The 22,248-nt window shown below is 40.6% G+C and overlaps 1 protein-coding gene and 1 long non-coding RNA gene across 9 annotated transcripts in view; one reads left to right on the forward strand and one right to left on the reverse strand.

Moving 5' to 3' along the window:
• PITPNC1 (phosphatidylinositol transfer protein cytoplasmic 1) overlaps nucleotides 1-22,248 on the reverse strand; it is a 70,852-nt gene that overhangs the window by 45,363 nt on the left and 3,241 nt on the right. Inside the window, exons 1-2 of one of the 8 annotated variants that reach the window (XM_040649786.2) lie at nucleotides 2,238-5,207; nucleotides 358-472 (exon numbers count right to left, since the gene is read on the reverse strand). The exons of 6 other annotated variants lie outside the window; for them this stretch is intronic. The gene's annotated coding sequence lies outside the window, so the exon portion shown is untranslated. Of the gene's footprint in view, nucleotides 1-357; nucleotides 473-2,237; nucleotides 5,208-22,248 lie in introns of those variants that run through there. One more of the 8 variants, XM_046902177.1, reaches the window with a different exon arrangement.
• LOC101752088 lies at nucleotides 2,815-12,029 on the forward strand. The gene is made up of 3 exons (XR_001464620.4): nucleotides 2,815-3,025; nucleotides 7,326-7,397; nucleotides 9,115-12,029. It is a non-coding gene; the product is annotated as an uncharacterized LOC101752088 (long non-coding RNA).

The following is a 22,248-nucleotide window of genomic DNA, read 5'->3' on the forward strand; positions in this document are numbered from 1 at the left end:
AGAAGAACATACACTGTTACCACTGGATGTTTCATGTACCAGCGGACCTGCTCTGCTCTTACTACATCTACTTTTTGCATTCCTTTTTCTTTCCAACTGTCAGTTTCCCTCCCAGACTTCTGGCTTGCACAGATATTACTTTGCAAGCCAAAGAAGTGAACATCTTGCCTTACAGTGTGTGCTAACCACTACCTCAAGGCTTCCCTGAAGGGCACTGCTACAGAAGGGTATCAGTCAGACAACCACTGCAGCATCGGACACCTTCCTGCCACCCTTTGCCTACAGGGCCATGAGCAGGAAGAGCAACCCTCACTGCAAACAGCAACTTCCAAGTCCCACCTACACAGCACAACTTACCAGTGTGAAAGTAGCAGCTGATACTTCTAAAGTAGTGGTTTTCCTGCAAAAATAACTACATTGTAGGCTAGGGTCATGTGAAAAGAGTCCTGCTGGTTTTGACTCCTGGGAAAATCTGGAAAGAAAGTATGAATAGTAAACAGAGAGCACAGAAGGGGTGTGTTTTCATAGCCCAGTGCAGTACCTTGCAGAGAGCCTGGCTGCTGCTGGGATGGTACCAAATCTCACTGAGGCTGCCTCTGCAGAGCGTATGCTAAATGTACACATTATTTGACTGCTAATCTCTACACCGCAGTGCTCAGAGCAAACCAGGCACCTTGCACTACATTCACTTCACCATGTAGAAATATCTTAAGTGCAAAGAAGTTTCTACCAGTTGTTTTTAAATGGTTGTCCTGAGGCACTAATACACGACTGCAGTTTCAGAAGCAACAGGATCTCTCTAAAATATTATTGTCAAGAGCAAATCCATTTTAGCTATGCAAAAAAAAAAATCTTCTGAAACATCAGCAGAATTGATTTGTTACAAGGAACAGCACCCAAGCTCTACACGAGCAGCTTCAGCTAGCAGCAGACAGAGAGGTGCACCAGCTAAGAGTGCCATGGTCCCAAGCACCTTCTGACTGAAACATAGCAGAGGTGCACTCTGTCCTGAGCATCAGCTAAAGCCAGTGCCTGAAATAAACTGCATGGCACCAAAGAACAATCCAGCAGTGAGAAAAATACATGTCTAAGAAAACATGTTAGAAACCAAGATACTAATCATTAACCATCAGTGGCAGAAATGAGATACAAGAGAACTAACATTACATATTTCAAAGGGTTATTTTGTCTATAGATGTGATGCGATGTACAGCTTACTAGAGCCTCCAATCAAGGCAGGTCAGTTAGAGGTGTAAATGTCCCTCATGCTACTAATAAATAATCTGACTAGTTCAAGTTTAACACTGAACTTTAAATCTTCCCTTCAGTTAATTCCTGCATGCATCTATAACTTGTGATGCACTGCACATCTGCAGACTTGCATCAGCAGCATTTTTTAGTATTGCCCGAATTCATGGGAACAAGTTTTTGTAGCCTCACAAATAAACAGTTGCAGCAGGAACAGCTGACTTTCGCATGCTGTACAGTGCAATTCTTACTGCTTTCACGTTTGCGTTGCCTTCCTCAAGGAAGAAATTTCTTCTGCAAATCACTTCATCTGTTGAAGTTCCTGTGAATGACATTCAGCAGCAGCTGGAATAGGATGTTCAGCAGAACAGCACCCCTGCTCCAGAACTTTCATCTAAAGAAACCTCATCTACATTAAATTTGAAGTGTCCTGGCACATTAATGGCTTACATCCTATGTGAGTGATGCCACAATTAATAGAACTAGATTAATAGTAATCCAGAATTAAATACATGTACAACACTGCTCATTTCAATTTTCACTGAAATGGAAATTAAATTGCAAATTTTCAGCTTACATGCAAATACGTTTTGCTAAATATAGCTCATGTCCTGTTCAGATGCTCATAATTGTGTTTCTACACCAGCTGTGCTATTGAAAAAAACCAGATGTTTTCACCCTGAATGTACAAGCTTGTATTTGTTAAGAAACGGTTCTTATTAACAGGATTTTGCAGCGAGTCAGCTGGTTAAGTCTTGCAACTGTTTACATGATGTGCTTCTTACATAATTGCCAATAATACCTCATTATCTGGGTCTATGAATGGACATATATTTCCTGAAAGAGATGCACATGATTTTCTTGAGCCTGTTCCCAAAAGCAGAAACATGAGCTGGAAGGGACTTCTCATGGCTGCTCACAGCTCATCTGCCAGTAACGCACACTGAAACACTGCTCCCATCCATGGGTCCCTATTCCTGAGCACATACCTCTGAGCCACACGTAGGTCACGCCTTTAACTGCAGCTTGTTGCTTTTCAGGCACAATTCACTTTGCAAAACTGGTTTGATGACTATCACATATTATTGATGTATTTGCTTAGAAAATACAACAGCATACTGTATTTGTTAACTATAATTCACTCATGAGGCTGCAGTCAACCTGAAGGTTGAAGTTCAAAGAGCTGCTTGTTAACCCTCTTTAAATTTTAACTCAGAATGTGGTAAAATGAACTCAAAATTGCAACATAATTTTTGAAGAGTTTACCACGTTTCTTTTAGTAAGCCAGGCCCATTTCCTGCTATTCTAGGAAAAAACTCTTCCTATTTCAGATGTTCCAGGAAAAGTCAGAACGAAAAGCAGAGGGCTCCTTCTCCAACCATCCATGCCTTGCTCCCCTCCAGCAGTGCACACCAGCCCTGCACACAGTGACACCACCGCCTTTCTCTCACTGTGCAAACTTACGTGCCGTACATATTAAATGCATTTTTGTTGCCTAGAGGAAGGCCAAGGAGCAGCCAGGCAGCGCAGCACCTCAAAAAGCTGCAGCCTCAAAGCTGAGTCTGCACAGAAAGAGCAGCTCCTCCAACTGCAGAGGGATCTGTGTTCATTTTCTGATTCAGCTCAGTGTGAGTCGGGATGTATTTGACCCCTCCTGAATGTGATGCTGCAGCTAGGTCTGGCTGTGATACGGACGGACCACACAAACGTGCAACTCTTCCCATTCAATGGAAATTATTTTTCACTTTTTGCATGGCTAATGGCACTCAACTGATGAGTAAGTAGAACTTCTTTCCCCTCAGGTTACTTTTCTCTAATTACTCTTCAGTAATTACTCTTTTTTTTTTTCCTCTTACAAAATCTCTCTTGTACTGAAAACATCAACTTCCAAGTACAGGGAATGTGATGCTTTCAGGAAAAAAAAAACCATGTACATTTTGCTTTTAGGAGCACTGAAAAAACTGTAGAGGATTCAATAAACTCTGTCACAATCAGAGGGGAGCAATTCTGTAATTGCGTTTTTTGGTAAGCAAATTCCTTAGGAGGCATTTTAGGCAATATAATTCTGCCTGAAAGGATACAAAAAAGGGAGAACTTTCTTAGGAGACACAATATAAAATGAAAAAAGGGCCTCAGTATCAGAACTAAGGCTCAGCATTGACAAGCTAAAGGAGCAGACAAATTCAACCTGCCTTTTGATATCTTACTCAAACGAAAATGAAGCAGATAATTTTTCTTTGCTACTTCCAATGAAACAGAAGTTGATTCACAGCTAAAAGGAACATTCTGGACTATCCCAAGTACTTCAACGTATGTTCTGATCTTATGAGATGAAATCAACTCCAATTCAATTTTTGAAACGCAGTTTGATGCCTGCCTTCCCATGATAAACATAACAGTAGAATGGAGTGTCTTCAGACAGCCCAGGCTCCTGCACAGGACATTCCTCACCTCTACCTACCTTACAGCTTAGGGTGATGATGATATTAAGGTCAATGAAGAGGACACACATATAAGAAAGACTTGAATTATTTAAGAAGGAAATTAAGACGTACTTAACTTTCCATTCCTAGATTTACAAGATACACTGAAGTCTCAAAATTAGTACCAAAATTAGATGGCCTTCTGCAGCAGAGCACAAGTAACAGAGAAGACCACTTCTCAATAACTGTAAATGGGAATGGCTTTGTCAAAAAAAAAAAAAAGTAGTATTCAACCTTCTGTTAGAGAAGTTTTCAAAGCATCACCTAAGCTGGAAATGGTCCTCTGGAATAGAACCCTCCCGTTGACTGCAGAGGCTTTGGACCAAAGTGAGCAAACAGCTCTCTGCATTCATACACTGAAGTTAACCACTTCCTCAGCAGCTGGAGCCAGTGGCATCATTCAGGTGTCCTTTGGGTGTAATTGCTCGTGGTGTATTGCAGCACCAGGGAATAAAGCTGAAAACTACAACAAGACGGGTAACTAGATAAGATCTCTTTGTAAGGAACCTGGTTTTCTTCCTGCAGTACCTCAGACCACAGCAGGCCCACGTGATTGCTGCTTATGCAAGTTCTCTGGGCTGTAAACCTGCTAACAAAGAGTTCAAAACAGCAAACAGAGCTCAAAGCCTTTCAAGCCTACACGGCAGAAAGCACTAGTTTTACAAAGAAGTCAGAACATTAATCTGCAGTGTTTTGTGTCGACTGCAATCTTCAATAAAAGAAAAAACCCAAGCCCCAAACTAACAAACAAACAACAAAAACAAACCCCTGAGGGTTTAAAAGATACTGTTGCTTCCTCTCCTGCTACTCCTCAACAAACTCTCAGCAAGTCATTGGCTCAAACTCTCAGGGAGGAACTGGTGACTGTAGCAATGGCAACCCAAACAATGCTCTGTCTTCTGAGTTTGTGTGTCCCACAGCACCCAGGAAGAGTCAGCAGCAAGAACAAAAACTTGCTACAGGCTGACACAGCTCCATCTTCTGCTAATGCATGGAGTCTGCCTAAGACAACTGCCGGCAGGCAGCCCGGAGCCCAGGCACAACAGGGCCATGGCATGCCAACACCGCAGCAGCTGCTCTGTCACCTCCCAGCCACTCTTTGTAACATCCCCTTCTCCCCTCCTGCACATTCACTGTGTAGAACAAACACACTTAAGGAATGTTAATAGTTAATTATCAAACTCTGAAACCCGAATTCTCTATTCCACTTCCCTCTCCTCCTAATTCTTCTTTTCCCCCCTCCTTGTGCTTGGTGTGGACTGCACAATTCTCTTGAGAGTTAGATAACCATCCGGGCAGGCAGCACACTGAGTTCCTTACTGCTATGGCTGAACTGCTACCCAGCACCTCGGAAAGAGGAATTAATGCTACCCAGAGCCACAGCAGTGTCATGGCAGCGCACAGCAGGGGGGCACAGTCTATTCTGCAGCTGCTTCTTCCTCGATGATCAGGACCCGATATACCTGCTTCCCCACCTCGAATTATCTGCCACTGCAGACAGCTAGGCCAACTCTACTCTTCTTCCATCTAGGTGGCAGTTAAAAATAAGCACATACATAAAATCCTACTTTCTGATGGAATGGATTGCAACAAGACATTTGCTGGCTTAACCGGTCACAGCTCTCACTGAGAGGCAGCTATCAGCTTGGCTCTGTTGGAAGCTTTGCAGTGCTACTTCTGTTGGAGCCAAATGGCTGTCTTGCTGTGAGCACAACTGCTGACAATTGGGTAATATGTGGCAAGAAGTCTGGCATTGCCAGTGGGACACACGCACGCATACAAGCCGTTACGGCTTTATATACTGACTTGTCATGCATCCCTTCTCTTACTGTGATCCTGAACCAGGCACAGAAAACTTAGCATTATTAAACAGAGTGCATTTAAGGAAAGGAAAGATGCAAGACTGCATTCAAGGCTGCTGGATGACAACGCAGTGTCACCCTGTCATTTACCCATGGCACTTGGTGATGTTAAAACTACGGTCTGGGAAGCTTGATTGATCTGTTGCTTTATTTTCTTATTCTTTCAATAATTTCTAACACAAGCACACAGTGAATCAACACTGAGTACAAAACCTTGGATGCGACAACCAAATAAGCCTTCCAAAAAGAGCAAGGTGTGCTTAATTCAATTGAACTCAGAGAACTTCGAGTATTTTCTTTTTTAATGAAGCTTTTACAACTCAGAGGATTGCCACTGCTGTGTTCTTTCCAAGCTACTGAGAATGATTTGTTGAATAGAACCCAAATTAAAATGGGTGGGAGAGAGGAACTGAAATCAGAGTTTCAGCTTTGGATTTTTCTCTGCCAGCTTTTCCTCTGTTGCTGCCCATGCTGCCTCAAACAGCAGAGCCTTCCACAGATACCAAACACAAGCATTCCACAGCTTGCTCTGACTGATATAAAGCCAGCAGACCCAGTATCACGTCAGACATATCACACCTTCCTCAAATTCTTTTTCATCTACAAAAAACGTTACAGAGAAAGGGGAAGATGATACAGCATTATAGATCTGATGGCCTCTTGAAGGCCTCCCAGACATGATTTTCTCAGACAGCTCCCGGGCCGTACTGACAAGAGAACAGGGTTCAGAATCAGGTCCCTGCAGCTGGCTCCCAGAGGTCACTTGGCTCACACAAAGCAGCCAAATGAGCTTTCTGTATGCTGTCTTAATTTCATAAGGCTGTTTTCTTAAGAAGATCTCATGTTCTATTCAGTAGGTCATAACATATGCTACAGAGTCACAACTTACATATAATTCCACTCCTATAGCCAGAAGAGTTCAGCATGCATCAGAGGCATGCTACTTATGCTCCCACTGCAGTACTTCAGGCCTCCACAGAGCCCTGACAACCTCAGCTACTCCACCAACCACTTCTCTATCACCAAGTGAGCCACAACTACCAAAGATCAGACTTGCTTGTTTTCTTGTTTTGACCTGTGGGAATGAAAGGATAATGCAGCATTTCATTACATCAGGAAGATAAAACTCATGGTGGCTTTCCACTTACTGCTACAGGCAATTGTGCACACTATTCTTTGCCATTCTGTTTTAGATTATTTTATTTCCCTTTCAAACTATTGATGAGATTCCTAGTACAAATTTATTAGTTTTTACAAAGAGGATCTTTTTAACTCTGCAGCTGAGGTGTTTGTGCAGTCAGTATGATATGCTGTAACATGGGAAACAGTTTCACATTTGCTGTAGGATTAACCTGAAGATGCCCTGAAGGCATCACCACTTCGTCTTCATGAAGACACACATTCAGGGTAGCAACAGAGCCCAATGTGCACCTTCTCATGTGTAGCAGTGCAGGCAGTCCCAACGGGAAACTCGCAGAGCTGCCTGCTTCTCCACGCACCCATAGCCCAAATGTTTCATTTAAGCCACCGGACTGACTTTTCTCCATCAGAAGGAAGAAGGGCCATTAAATGAATTCTCATGTGCCAGTTTTGACTTATGTTATAATGGATATTGGATCCAAAACTATTTTTCCCTCTACGCCGGAACTATCTCATGGACATTCCTAAAATTGTAATTGCCCCTGCAAGAATACAAAGCCATGAACAAACATGTTCTGTTTTATCATTTCAGAAATCTACTTAAATATGGATGAAATTCATCTTAAACAGCCTTGGAGAGAACACCGTCAGCATACAGATCTGTGTGAGTAGCTACTAAGTGAGAAGCTCAAGGAAGAGGAATAGCTTGCATTTTCTTGAAACGAGAAATTAGACATGTTTTTAGGAGGTTACATGAAGACAGGCCTAAAAGAAGACTAAATTTCAGGCCTAGCAAGTAATCTATGAAAGAACTTGAAAATACTAAGAAAGTAATCCAGACAACATTTACTGCAGGGCAAGGTCAGCAGGGCTGACGTGCTTGTCTGAAACTGTCTGTGCTCCCACAGCTACAGTTCCCAACAACCAAACCAATGTTTGCAGATAATCCACATGCAGATAACTAAAATGCTATACTGCAATCAGAAGTGCACTTGTACTCTGAGGTACTTCCTGACTTTTGTTTTATTACTGTTAGTAACAAAAGATAAGGCAGCTTACGACTGAAGCTCAATAGCCATTCTCAGCTCCTACTGATTATTTGACAGTATTTGACTGAAAGATGCTCGCAGTCTCAAAGAATCTGCCCCAAAATACCATAAGCAGCTGTCATGTTCACTGCTCTGACAATAACCCAAATGAAGCTGTTTTAGTGAAAGCGCTGCATATTAACTGGCTGCACTGTTTGTATTGCTAGCAGCAGTGTTGATACTGTAACAGGTCGCTGCCAGTTAAGTAAAACATAAGTTCATGTTACCACCAGCTATTTATTTTAACATTGACATTGGTAGTATGTTGGGTAAATAGCAGTATTTTTCTGTTAGGAGAACTGTACTTTAAATTGATCCCATCACTAATAGAAATATGAAAGCAAACCGCTTACACTGAGCAGATACCTGGGTGAAGCATGAGCAGAGAAAGTAGCACATCCCCTATCACTGAGCTTGCTGACAGCTTCCGTTAGAAGAGATTGTTCTCCTGTTAGTAACAACTACTAAATTTTAGTTGCACAATTTTCTATTGTGTCTACTTCATGCTCAGAAAACCACAGCCAAAATGGCTCAGGAATGTTTGAATTGCTTGCAAGAATAATGAGACCAAAAAGACCACAGAAATCACCAAAAATCAATCAAACAAACAAAAACCCCAACAATAAAATCAAACCAAGCTACAAACAAACAAAAGCAGTGAATTAGAAATAAACATGTCAGCTCTTGCTCCCCTCCCCACCTGACATTTGGCAGACACCTCATCCTGCAGAATCTATCTTACACTGTTCATGTGAAAAAAGGGCTAAGTATGAATGGATTAAGCCTAAGCCTTAAGCAAATACAGCTCCATATTCTCAACAGAAGCTCTTCAGAGCTTTCCAGGTGAATTATCAAATATGTTTGCACTGCACACTCACAAGCCTCTCACAGATCCTACTACACATAGGTCATGTTTTCATGTTTCTTTCTGCTGCTTATTTTCTTTTATCATATGTCATCACGTACATTTTAAGTGATTATTTTACCCATTACCCCCTCCACTGCAATCTTAAGTGCAGAAGCCTGCACAGTGCCTGCATCTCAGCCTTCCGACACCGAGGACATGGGCAGGGGCTCATGGGGCCACACAGACGTGCTTTCTCAGAAGGGTTTAAAGCCAGCCCAAATATTTACAAACAAAATCTATACTTAAGGAAATCTTTCTAAAGTTGTAAAGCAAGGCGCTCAGGCATTAGGGAAAAATGATGGAAGACATATTGAACACTAATGCACTAGCACGTATAAACACTACAGCACTGTTAAATGATCTTTAATTCTCTCTTCTCAAGGCAGTCATGAACTGATGTATATGAATTTACATTGGGCATCTGCTCCATCTGCTCAAGAGCTGAAAAACACACTGGGAAAACTGTGCCAGCTCAAGGTCATAAGAACTAAACAATCCACATGAGTGCACATCCTCTGGGCATCACCAGTGCACAGCACCCAGTGGTGATGAATAAGGATGGGGAAGGGCAGAGACCGAGAACTCCACATAACACAGGGCTTAAATTCTCCACAAGCAGTTTTCAGGTGCTTGTTCCTCACCATCCTCAGACCACCTCTGGCATATGAAGTTTGATTCAAAGAAATACAAAACTGAATTAACTAGACTCAATGAGAACTGCATTTGGAATGAGCCATATAAATCCTCTCTGAAAAATTAAGTTCCAAATGGTGAAAATGAAATCAATTATCTTTTACTCCCATGTCTCAATAAAGATACTCTTCATCTCTAAAATAGTATTTTTTTCATAGTAAGATGTATAATGAAAATAAATTGATTAATGTTTTGTAAAACATTCAGAGACTTCAATAATGACTCAAAACCATGACAGACTACGTTTCCAACTCCAGACACGGGTAATAAATTACCGGCAAAAACCCGAAATAATCATATAATGAAAAAGAGATGTTCACTTGAGCACCACCCAGCCTTTCCAGGAACCACTTTTATGAAGAACATATTCATGAAGTGAGCAAACTGAAATTCTATGGGCAACATTCAGTGAGGCACATCTGAAATCCTAAGTGCTTGTCCTTGGACCCTGATTCTTAAACTAGTTTATGTTGATAAAAACCCAAACTGTAACTTCATTGCAGTTCTGCTGTCTGAGAAGAAGGCCACAGGCTGTCTCAGCAGTCAGGCTGCAAATGCAAGCAGCTCTGAGCAGCAGCTGGCTGATGCACCTCCCCTGCTCGTGCTACCTGTTCTTTTTGATTAAATAAAAGCTTTTGGTTTACAATTCTTACATTCTGAATGTGTAACATTCGTATTCCAGAAAATAAATATCAGTATTTTGACTCTGATATTTCTTTTCCCATACTGCAACTTCCTAACACAGCACTGGGTAAGCAACTGCAACACTTCCTTTTTTTTTTTTTTATTATTTTATTTTTAATTGGAGAAGCAGCAAAATTAATTTTGAAAGCTTCCTCTGTCGAGGCTGAAAGCCTTTCCACCAAACTTCATCCTGGAGTGATATTTTCAGCTGTAATATAGGGGTTTGTAATGGAAATGCTGACAGGCCCATAATTATGGCAGCACTCGCGGGCACCACTATAATGGTATATCAGATAGGCGTACGACTTAAATTCGATACAAGGGACCAGAAGATGTTCGTGTCTGTCCTCATTAAAGCAGCACTTAACATTCCCTCAAACCTCTGTGGCTCAAACTATTAATTTGATGTTCAGAAGGACACACACACTGGTACCAATAGCAGCAATGATTATATCCCCTCAGTACTTCAAATTGAATTGGAGGATCATCCTAAATGTTGAAGGTAATAGAAACTGCTAAAAATAAGTTCTAAGAATAATGAACACTTTATTTTACAGGACAAACTGAAGTCATAGAAAGTAATATACAAGTGATGTGTTCACTCCTGTGTTCCGTAGTATTTTAAAGCTTCTTTTTATATCCAAATGTGCACTGTTATGTCTGTGATGTGATTACACCTGGCACACCGAGGGAACTTCTGTTCCCTGGACCTTCCTTGATAGCCCTGGCTAGATACGAGTAGGAAATTCTTGACACCTATACAAGCTCCACAAGTACAGAGAAAAGATGTTAGAGCCTGAAAATCCAGAAGGTTACGTGGTTGAATGGTATGTTTATTGACTACGTGGATTTTAATTCTCTTAATCCCAAGAAAATCATCCAATAAATTGGTGGCACGATTCCAACATGCACAGTAATATTCTGAATGTTTCAATGATATAGAAATCCACAAGTTTCACCTGAGAGTGTATTCTATAATAAAGTTCTGTTCTCCTACAGAGGCAGAAATACTGGTAGCATTACTTCCAGCCATGTAAACTATTCCATGATTCCAGCAGACTCAATCCTGTTTTCCTCCCTGCAATGAAGTGCTCAAAAACAACAGTAGGAGTGAATTTACCAGAAGGAGTATTTTTTGGAGCAATGGTTTTCTGAAACAATCCCTTTTTCAAGCATAAAAAGTTTCAATAAACCAAAATAACAGCAATAAAAAAAGTATGCATCACATTCTGCACAGATCTAGGCATACAGCTCTTATCAGGTAAAGGAGAGAACAAACGTCACGTTCCACAGAAGCCTGCCTCACTGGAAATGGGACTGACGGTGTTTTTGATGACTAGGTAGAGAAAGAAAACATCTCCCTGAACAGAAAGTACTTTCCCATGGAAAGCTGGAATGGTACTATTTTGAGTATTGCCCTATTTAAACGCAGGGACACCCTTACTCTGTCAGTCGTGCAGACGTGATCTGCATGTTTTGATGGCTTACAATTCTGCCTCAGACTGCAGAAACTCCTTACAAAAGATGATTCAGAAGATTATTATATATGCATATTTTCCTTTTACTGACAGTGAAGGCTTCCAGGGGCCATCAGTTCAAGACTACAGCCTTCATAGAGAGCAGGAGCCCAACATCCATTGATGTCACGCTTATTTGAACGCAGAGCATAACTGACACTGCCAGAATGTCTGCGTTTGTTGCCATGGGATGCTTCAGTTCTCTCATGAGAGAGACATTTTCTCTCTTGAAGAGGACAGGTTTTAAGACTTTTTTTTTGTTTTAAATCAACAGAAGGCAACAAAATTGCCTATGCTCCAGAATGCAGATCCACATGAAAAATCATTTCCCATTAACTCTCTAAAAACGACAGAGTAGTAAAGTAGCAAGTGACACAGAGGAAAGATTTATCAGTGCTCACCAAGCGAGGCTCATCTCTCACAGAAATCTACTGCCCAGAGGAAACACGGCTTCATCCTGGGCCTTTTTGTCCATTTTCATGTCATTTTTTCAGATCACCTATTCCACGATCATATTAAATGCCTCTAAGAAGCAGCTTGAGTTTTCCAACATAATTTGCTCCTTTAGCAGAACAGATTTGAAGAGCACAAGTGTGATAATTGCATGCAAAAATGACTTGTAGTACTTCGTGGGAGAGTGAGACAAAGAGCATTTGCTGGAAGCACAAAACCAGATGAAACCTATGGAAGCGTGACAGACAGAAATAGGCCAGAAAGTTTTGCAGTGGTGTATTACAAACTGAAGGTACCACTACTGAGGTCAATCTTGAATTCAAAACTCACAAGCTTCCAAACATATCCTCATTTCTCACTTACAGATAAACTACTGAATTGTCTTCTGCTGGACTTCAAGGCAATGGAGCTGTTTGGAGTGTAGTTCAGTACAGAATCTGTCCTACATTTCAGACACAGATCTTAAACAGTTTTCTCTTAGGAACATATTTTCGCATTCTTAATTGAAGAAAAACTCCCACTGACTTCACCACGAATAGAAGCGGGCCTGAGAAGGGCACTACTCTTGCTTATCAGCACATTATAGGAATGCTGTCAATTAATTACACCATATCAGCTGCTTGGCTGTAGATAGTGTACATGGTGTGCTTTTCACTTACTGATTTACAGTCAGTAGGAGGAGGTCACAGCAAGAGAATAGGAACAAATCAAAGTTAAACATGGACATGGAAATTTCTCTCTGTTTTCAAGACCGTCAATTCTGTGTGCACTGGGCATGAACTGGGACTGTGGTGATGAAATGCAAGAGCAATGCCTGCTACTGGCTTGTAACACAGCATTCTATACAATGTAAATGATAGGCATCCTACAAGAGCTAGAATCTAAAATAGAGCAAATGTTGTCACATCATTTCAGAGATTAAACGGATGGAAGAGTACCCAACTCCAAATGGAAACTAAGGAACATGACATACTGCCAACCAGTACTTGGCAAAACAAATTATAATAATATGGAAATACTGTTGCACATCACTAATAAATGTTGCTCACAAGAATATTAATAAATACTCTGTGATTCTAATTGTCATCATTATTAATATCTGGTTCTCTTTAAGAAGCAGTCCCCAAATAGTTTATGATTTCAATGAATAAGCATTAAAAAGCCAACAGGCCCTTTATAAAGATTACTGCTTAAACAAAGTAATGTTGAAGAAACGTATCTGCTGGGTACTCTAATTGGAACTCTCTCTCTGCACCAACAGTTAATTCAAAACATTGTGTTGGCATTAAATTCAGATTCTATACTTTCACCATGTAGGACAGGCGCTTTTCATTCACTACCATTAATTCAATGATTCAATGTACTGAACAGAAAACAGACAGTATGGGGGTGATTTGGACTGCAGAAGCAAAAGAGAAAAGAATTTAGTAAATAGCACAGTATGGGTGCATAAACACTGTGGGCTAAGTTCACTCTTCAGTGAAGTGCTGATAGCTGATGAGAGCACTAATTTGATTTCAGAAGCCTATTTTCCCAAGGCCGCTCCCCAGATATTCTAAAGGAAACTGATCTGCCATGAGGCAAGAAAGTTGTCGATAAATTGTTGCTTAAATGTTACAGTGCAAAAGTAAAATAAATAGACAAATAATTTCCAATCACTGGAGAGATGACACCGGTGAAGACCCAGAGGGATTTGTGCTGGGTTTCAGAGTACTCAGTGTGCTCATTAGCAATGGCAGCATGCTCATCCACAACTTATTAAAAAATCCCCAATGAACAATATATAAAAAGAACAAGCAATAACTTCAACCCAACAACCATGAAAAGCCACATTTTTGTAATTAACCTCCTACAACAAGGATTTAAAAGATGGAGTGGGAGGCACATTATAGAGAGAACAAAGTGAAAAAAAGGAGAGAACAGAGCAGAGGGGATATGGAGCTACTGTGATCACTTGCAGCCTCTTGATGCTTAGAGAGAAACTCCCATTAGATGAAAAGCAGAGTGACAGTGTCTCTGTGATCCTGGTGGCAGTGGACACCCAGAACAACCAACTTAATGCCTGCTACTACAAATCCACCACTGGGTCACCTCCATTGCATCAGTGATAGAAAAATTTGGGGACGAAATTGTAGGCCTCACCATGGTCTTCCACAGAGGAATCAAACCCCTCTTTGCTACTCATTAGCCAGTATCATGCAGCTTTCATTACTGTTTGCACTTAAGAAAACATCTAGATGTACCACTTGGAACACAAGGCTTAACACAGAGAAATTACAGAAACATCTCAGAAGATCTACAGAAAAGAACAACACGTATGTATATTACCAGCATTATCCTATAGCCATATCAAAACCCAAATGACTCAGTTAGCCTTTATTGGATACCAAATGTAACAGTGAGGACGGAAGTCTGACCACTGCTTCTAAAAAAAAAAGGCCACAAAAACCTCAACAGGAGATGGCAATGCAGAGCTCACATGAGAACCTGCCCTGCACTTCACAGTTCTCATAGTCACACCTATTAGTTATCTTTCACAGGGTTTTATTCAAATGTAGTTTTCAAATGCTTTCCATAATAACCATCCGATCTTGACGAAAGTGCTCTTACTTAACACTCTAAAGTATACAACATCCGCAGCAAATAGAGAGAGCAAAACAATGCTGCTGTTTTGAACTATTTAATTTTCATATTCTGGATTACTTCTGATAGAAAAATCTACAATCACTTTTGCTTTCCTACATTAACATTTTCAACAAAACTTAAGGCAATGTCCTTGTGTTTCCATCCTTTTACTACAAACTATTATCAATGCCCAAAGTCCTGATGAGATTCTCTTTCTGATCACCTTCTCCCACAGAGCCTCGTCACACAGCAGGGTAAGGCTCTCACTGACAGCTCCCCAGTTTCCCAACAGCTGCTGTCCTTGTACAGACAAACAGTTGATAAACAGAATAGAATTATATGGTTTTAAACCATCATGGAAGATCAATTCTCTGATTTATATCAAATCATACAGCTCAAACACTTCACACTTGTGATGCTAACTAAGAACACATAGATTGCAGTTGATTTATTACCTCAACTCCAAAATACTCAGCTGAAAATTGGCAGGTACACATTCACACCAATTACTTACATTTTGGACAGTACTGAAATTCTACATTTAATTTGATAAAAGTAGCATAATATTTGTAGCCACAAAACAGAGCTGTGTGGAATGACAAATGCTTTCTTCTAAGCTCGGTGCTTAGAAGGCTTTCAGCCCTCTCAACTTCTACCTTCCATGGCTGTGACTGAGGAGAATCAATCTATGGCAGGCAAGAAAAACTGGAGCATCAAAGCCAATTGAACATGGCAGAAACCATTGTAATAGCCTCAAATGCTCTTATCAGCAAAGCATTTTAAAATGTTACAGCAGAAGTTAGCTAATTATCTTCCCCATGATTGAAACACCAAATACATTATTACGTAAATATTATAAAATAAAGGCTGAGCTATGGTATGTGCGTATATACCGAACTTCCACACATTCCAAGTGCATTAGCATACAGATACACCATGTCAAAATACACCCTGGGACATGCAGTCTGTAAGTCAAACTGGGATTTGACCAAGCTGAGTCACTGGGGTAAAACTACAAAACAACAGAACTATGGGTGAGGACAAACCACGACAAGAGGAAGTTGGGATGGATTCCAAAGTACAGAGAGAAAAATCTCGAAAGAGGAGACTGGTCTGAGAAGTTGTGAAATATCTCCAGTGACAAAAAAAAAAATCGCTCCATAAAAATGCACAGCATAAAAATTCAGAAAACATCTTTCATCTGCAGACCAATCTGCACATGGGGGTGCGTATTTTGGGGTATCCTTTTCCTTTTTCAGGAAAAAGGACTTGTTGGGGGACTTAACCCAGTGTAGATGCAAAACTGAATGGGAATCTCCCTAAGCAGATTTGTTCTGATCGGGTTCTAGTTTGATGCAATTAACATCAAGGTGCTGAAGTTCTTATTCCTTTAGGACACATCTTTACAAACAATGACTGAGAATTCAAGTGCAGGAACAAAAAAGAAAAAAAAGAAAAGCTTCAAGGCCTTCTTGTGCCTCAGCTCTCACATTTGTTGTTTTAGGATACTGAAGTTTATTGTGAGCTAAACCATTCATTTTTTATTCTATTCAAAACACCTCATATAGTTGTATCCTTCAGCTCCTTAGGTAAAAGGCTCCTATTACTTTACTGATTCCATGGAGAAGCCACTCTTACAGCTTTCGCCTGTGAGAGGGAGACGGTCTGAGTCGTTTTGCCTTTGCAGGATGTGCGTTACCAGCGCCAGGAAGGTGGGTGTAAGCCTACGTCAAACTAAGCCAAGTTATATTAAGACAGGGTGGACCTCAAAACAGAAGTATGATTTGTTATGGTTGACAACTGAGGGAAAATAAGAGATGGGATAAGGTCAGAAGGCTGACATGAGGAAATTAGATGGAACCAGCAGCCACTTTTCCTCAAACGCTCAAGCTTTATTCAGACTACAGTCCCCAGAAGAAGGTTAATACACTCTGATACAGATGGTGGCTGTATCTGCCTTCCATGCCCATAGGGACATTTGTTTTCTGGAGTCCAAAGCAGAGGGCACCCACTGATTGCCACTGACATTCCTCTGATTGCCACAGTGCAAACCACTGATGTTGTTTACTCCAGTTCTGACCCCCAAAGACAAACTGACATGCCTGAAAACATCTTGGTGAAGAGGCAGGATTAGAGGTATCCACATTTAACTTGTATTATGCTCACTGCACGATTAAATAAACACATAACCACCTGTTACCCTTATTTCTGTGGGAGTATCTATTTTCAATTATAGCATTTACTATCCGCCCTCAAGAATGGCAAGTAACACCATGGCAACATAAACACAGTCGTGGCTGCTTGAGAAACCTAAATTATAAATAGCTTATAAATAGCAATGTATAGCCCATGCAGCCCTAGAAATAAACTACCTAATCCATGGGCATTTGTTACTATGACATAACATTTCCACTAAAATGCTTGCCTCATCTCAAGCCCACTCAGGATTGATTTAGAAGTTATTTAGAAGTTTGGCATCACTTGACTGAGTTCGTGTTTATCCAGAAAAGAAAAAAAAAAAAGGAGAATAGAAAAAATAAGCTATAGCAAAACAACAGGGGGGGGGAAAAATAAACAGCCTTTATTCCACCTCCACTGAAGTTAAGGGAAAAAACTTTATATCCCAAATGTATACAAGTCTCCTTAATAAGAAAACATGTTTATATATTGAATCATCCATGAAAAAAACCTAGGGGCTAACGCCAGTAGCAAACAGTTTACAAATGCAAATAAACTTAGCAACCCTCTGAAGTATGTGAGGGATTTCTGAACTTGGTACTCTCTTCAGCTTCTGCCTGGGTGCAAAGAACCATGGAAACTGACACAACAAGGAGATTCAAGCCCAGGCTTAGGACTGGGAGGGGAGCTGAATTATCAATTGTTTTATTCTGCCGTGCAGTCCCTTCTGCTCTGCAGCAGGCAGTAGTGGGGAGCAGCAGCTCACTGCCAGCTGGCCGGCTGCCGCATGGCCTTGGCTGGGCTTCCGTGTTTGGAGTGCGACTGAGGACTCGGAAATGGGAGAAAGAAAGGAGAACTGGAGTTTCTGCAAAGTTAGGACTGAGAACTGAGAGGTTACTGCTCAGTTTTGCAGCATGGGGACATCAATAACTATTCTCCATCAGCTAAACCCAGAGATATTATCATCGGATTTACATAAATCCAGGGCCTTAATCAGGCTGTATGAAACATCCCTTAGGCAGGCAAGAATCCTAATGAATTAGAGACGTCTGCTTGAGTTCTTTCTTGCTGAGATTCACAGATTTGAGAAATTTACAAATTTTCTTTTGATTCAAGTCTACTTTCAATCACTCTGGTATAAATCCAGAATAAACCTACTGCAGCCAGCGGAATTCAGATTTACACCATGCAATTGAAATGGAATTTGAATTCCCAACATTTCTATTCTGAAAACGTGCTGTGTTTTGTCATACATACTTGGTGAGATATCGGCCTCTCTGACATCAGTGAGGGATCTCTCAGTGGTATTGTGAGCTCTGAATTCCATGGAATGATTTTTCTTTCACACAGTGAAGCAAAACAAAAGCTTATCCCCTGAACTACGAACCAAAGTAGCCTTAGATCAAGTCTATATGATAAAAGAAACAGCCTGGTTACTTGAGACTGATTTAGTACACATATCATGCCCTTCATTTGGCTTATGTCAAGTCACGGTACAATTAATTTATTGAATAAATTACTATTTAAATGTCAGCTAACTTGCACTTTTAAAGGCAACCTGACAAAAATCAGATAAATAGCTGCATTAATTTGTCGAGTATCTTTCAGGTGATCAGATAGGACCAGTATATACACAATAGGCCTTGCAAAATGAGACTACTTCCAAAACCCTGCTAGGTAAAACCTAGAAAAATAGCTGCTCGGCTTAACAATAGAATTATTTCTGCCTTTTTCCTTCTGATAAATACGAATTCCTGGCTCACAGCATATACTGGTAGACTATCAAGAAGCCTAGCAAGGCTAGTACTAAAGGTTATTCTTAATATTTTAAATAACTTCTAGATAAACTGAGAGAAGAAGCTGAAAATACACCCAACAATTAGTTGTGTTTCTGACTGTCATCAGTGAATGATTGTTAATCAAGCAATTCAGCAGCAGCGTGTTATACTGGAGTGTCATTCTCACATAATTATTTTGTTATGAATTGTAATAATATTTTTACTGAAAAAAAAGTTAAACGCAGTCATTAATTGGGCAGCACAGTCAACCTAATATGACATTTAATCTGATGAAATGGAAAATAAAGCACACTCAGCATGCTCACAGAAAACAATTCCCACAGAGCCCAAGTATTCCTAAATCGTTTAGGCACGACTAATCTTAGAACAGACATGCTGCTGAGGAGCTCCTAAACAGCAACCACGAATTCTCTGCAGAGAATATGAACAAAGTTTTTTTTATAAACCCAATCTACAAATACTTATGCATGTGATTCAGGACATGACCACTTCTGCTTTAAATTAAGTATGCGCACAAACATACGCAAACGCTCTGAGCATGCACAGTAAAATCAGCATCGGAGCCATAAAAATGCAGCACAGAATGCAAAACTGCTTTGGCATTTTCTGACCACAAATAGGACTAAAAAATAATAATAAAAAAGATAGAGAAATTTTTCCAAGAAAAGCCATTAAGATGTCACTCCTACATTGCAGCACCCCACATCACGCATTACAAAAATAAAAATAGCATTTTAATACATACCCAAGGATTCAAAATTGGCTGCTCACCTATAACCAAAATTGGGAATAGAAGATGAACTGAGAAGGAGATAAACGAGACCAAGGCCAGATTACCTCCATCTCATCCATCAGATGATTCAACTTGAAATCTAAATGGTCTCTTCCTCACTGCTATTGGAATCTGGTCAGTAATCCTGAGGCACTTTTCTCTTTGTTTTCCAGACACATGCAGACACTCACAACTTCAGGGAAATACATGCACAGTACCCCTGTGCAAGGCTCTTAAGACTTCATGTCAAAGCAGTGCAAAACACTCATTTGCTTCATTCTGGGATCAAGGCATAGAGTGTTAAAAAAGACACTGCTGCTCATCACTGACATTGTATGAGCCAAAGACGACAAGGATGAAATATGTGGAAAAATATTTTTAAATAATAGTTGTAGATAATAAAGAAGTTTTCTATGTTACAGAAAAAATGTTTACCACGCCCACAGTTATTGAGTATATCTGCAAGGTTCACACGTGCACATCACCTAACTCCAACCATACAGCGTTTAATAGCTGTTTGTGTGTTACACAGCAAGGATGGAAAACCTGCCTGCATTTCAGCACACAACTCGGCACATGCACACCAACTCAGTTCTGTGAGCACAGCCCAGGGAACGTACTTGTCTGCAAGTCACAAAGAAGAACACTGCAGATGAATCATCCTTATATGCTATGGGTTTTTCACCGCTTGACTAGGCAGCCTTTTGTTCAGAAGAACACAATCTCTAACAGGCTTTAACCACACAAATCAAACTGAATGCTCATGGAGAAAGACAATTTTTAACCTTCCTTAGTTAGTACAGAATCTCCTCTCTTCCTGTAACCTAAATGACTTTACACACCTTAAAGAATATAAATCACCTGGCATTTTTAACACAAGCAGTGTAATGCGACAAAGGGATGGTAATAGCAAGGTGGAAAAGTCTTCGGCTACAGCAAATAAGAACATGGCCAAGTGCAGCAGCCACAAACACAAAAATGAAGGAAAAGAGCTGCCTACCTTTAGAAGACCCCAGGTATACAGGGATCTCCAGCAAGAAATACCCTCACCTCCACTACCAACCCTTAAATGAGGGCTGGGAAGGGGTGGATCCTGGCTCCAGCCCTTCTAATCACTCAGGTTCATTGCTTGCACCTGAGCTCCCCTGGGTTGGCCCTGCCTTCCCATCAGGTGTTCCATCACTGCTTCAGGCTGTTACTCAGCATTTCTGCTACAAGCAGTCAGTCAAAAAACATGTGAAAACATGTATAAATCTGATTTCTAAACTTACAATTAGACAGATGAGGAAGATAAACAGTCCTGGAGGACTGTACTCCAGGAAAACGCACTTGACATACCAGAGTTACGGAACGTCAAGGTGTCAGCATGTTCATTATTAAGCACATAAATGAAAAGGGCCTCAATTTCCAAAGTGCTGATCCTTTAGGGTTCACACCCACTTTTACAAGAACTTCCTGCTCTCAGTAGCTCAAAGTTCATCCCAGAAACTAAATAATAAAAATACCAACAAAGCACTGTGTCTTAAAAGGCTTTATTGACATTTTGTGCCCTTCTGTCTGTTTCGTAGTTTCCAAATCTGCATTATGGTTCAAAGATAAATGCTTCAAGGGAGTTCTTGATGGCATCAGAACTCCATACAGTGCTTTAGCTAGAAACTGGCCTACGACACCATCAAGCTGTATTGTCTTTAAAGAGGAATGCAAAACTTGCCCCTATATTTTGCCACCAAATCAAATGTACAGTATTATTTGCTGTATGTATTTGCCCCTTGGAGAATAGAAGTGTTGACAAGAAGAGACAAGAGAGCAGCAGAGACGACGAGAGATGCATGACAGAGTTTGGAGTTCCTCAGGTAATACCTAATCCTCTGCACTGAAAGATTCTTAAATGATTTACACCGAAGCTTTTTTTTTTTTTTTTTTTTTTGCAAACAAGAGTGGAGGAGAAAATCATTTTTTTTTGGTCTCCCATTTTGCAGCAGAGTTCAGTGCAGGTCTGCCAGCTGTCCTCACTGCTGTGTAGGTGGCCATGGCTGCAATGGGAAGGCCAGGTTAAGAAAAGGCATTTGCTTCTTTCCCACAGCAAAATACAGTTCTCACTTTCAACTCTTCATTCTTATGACTGTACTGTGTCAAAAGAGAGTGAAAAAGCCATACTTACTCAATACTAAAAGTTAAGTGCTGATGCTTTCGCTCACTTATTTTATCTGTTATATTGTTGTCAATGTAAGGGCACAGAGCAGCCAAGGCCCAGTGATGCAGCAGACAGGAGCATGCACAAAAGACCAGCTCAGTTCTGTTTGCTGGAGTGTCGTACGCAGGGATTTCTTTTGAAGGGTAAAAAGATGTTCATAACGGAGTAAAGAGCTTTTTGAGATCAATCATTAACTCTGCTCCTCAGACAAATGTAGTGGTGCCTCCACACTATTAATCACAGAAAGAAGGTAAAAAAAATCCCGTGTTCCTGTAAGGCATTTCCAGAAAGAATGATGAACTACAGAAAGAAGTGGCACTTCTCATAGCGCTCTAACTAACTTTTAAAGGGATCAGTGTAAGAGTATAGCTATCTTATAGCTGCTTCCAGTTCAAACTCAAGTGAAATCGCACAATAAGCCTTCATTCTCGCTGGGCAGCATCAGCTCAAAATGGCCACAGTAACTATTTCTGCAGAGGTCACGTTCCTGACGTGGCCCGAACGCTGATTTACAAGTAATTAAAAGTGAACTGAAAAGCTGAGCTTCACCTCCTACTTGCTTGCAGTGCTCTTGCTTACAAACAACACATTGCTTTTTCAGATCT

Source organism: Gallus gallus, chromosome 18, assembly GCF_016699485.2.
Source record: "Gallus gallus isolate bGalGal1 chromosome 18, bGalGal1.mat.broiler.GRCg7b, whole genome shotgun sequence".
Classification (NCBI taxonomy): domain Eukaryota; kingdom Metazoa; phylum Chordata; class Aves; order Galliformes; family Phasianidae; genus Gallus; species Gallus gallus.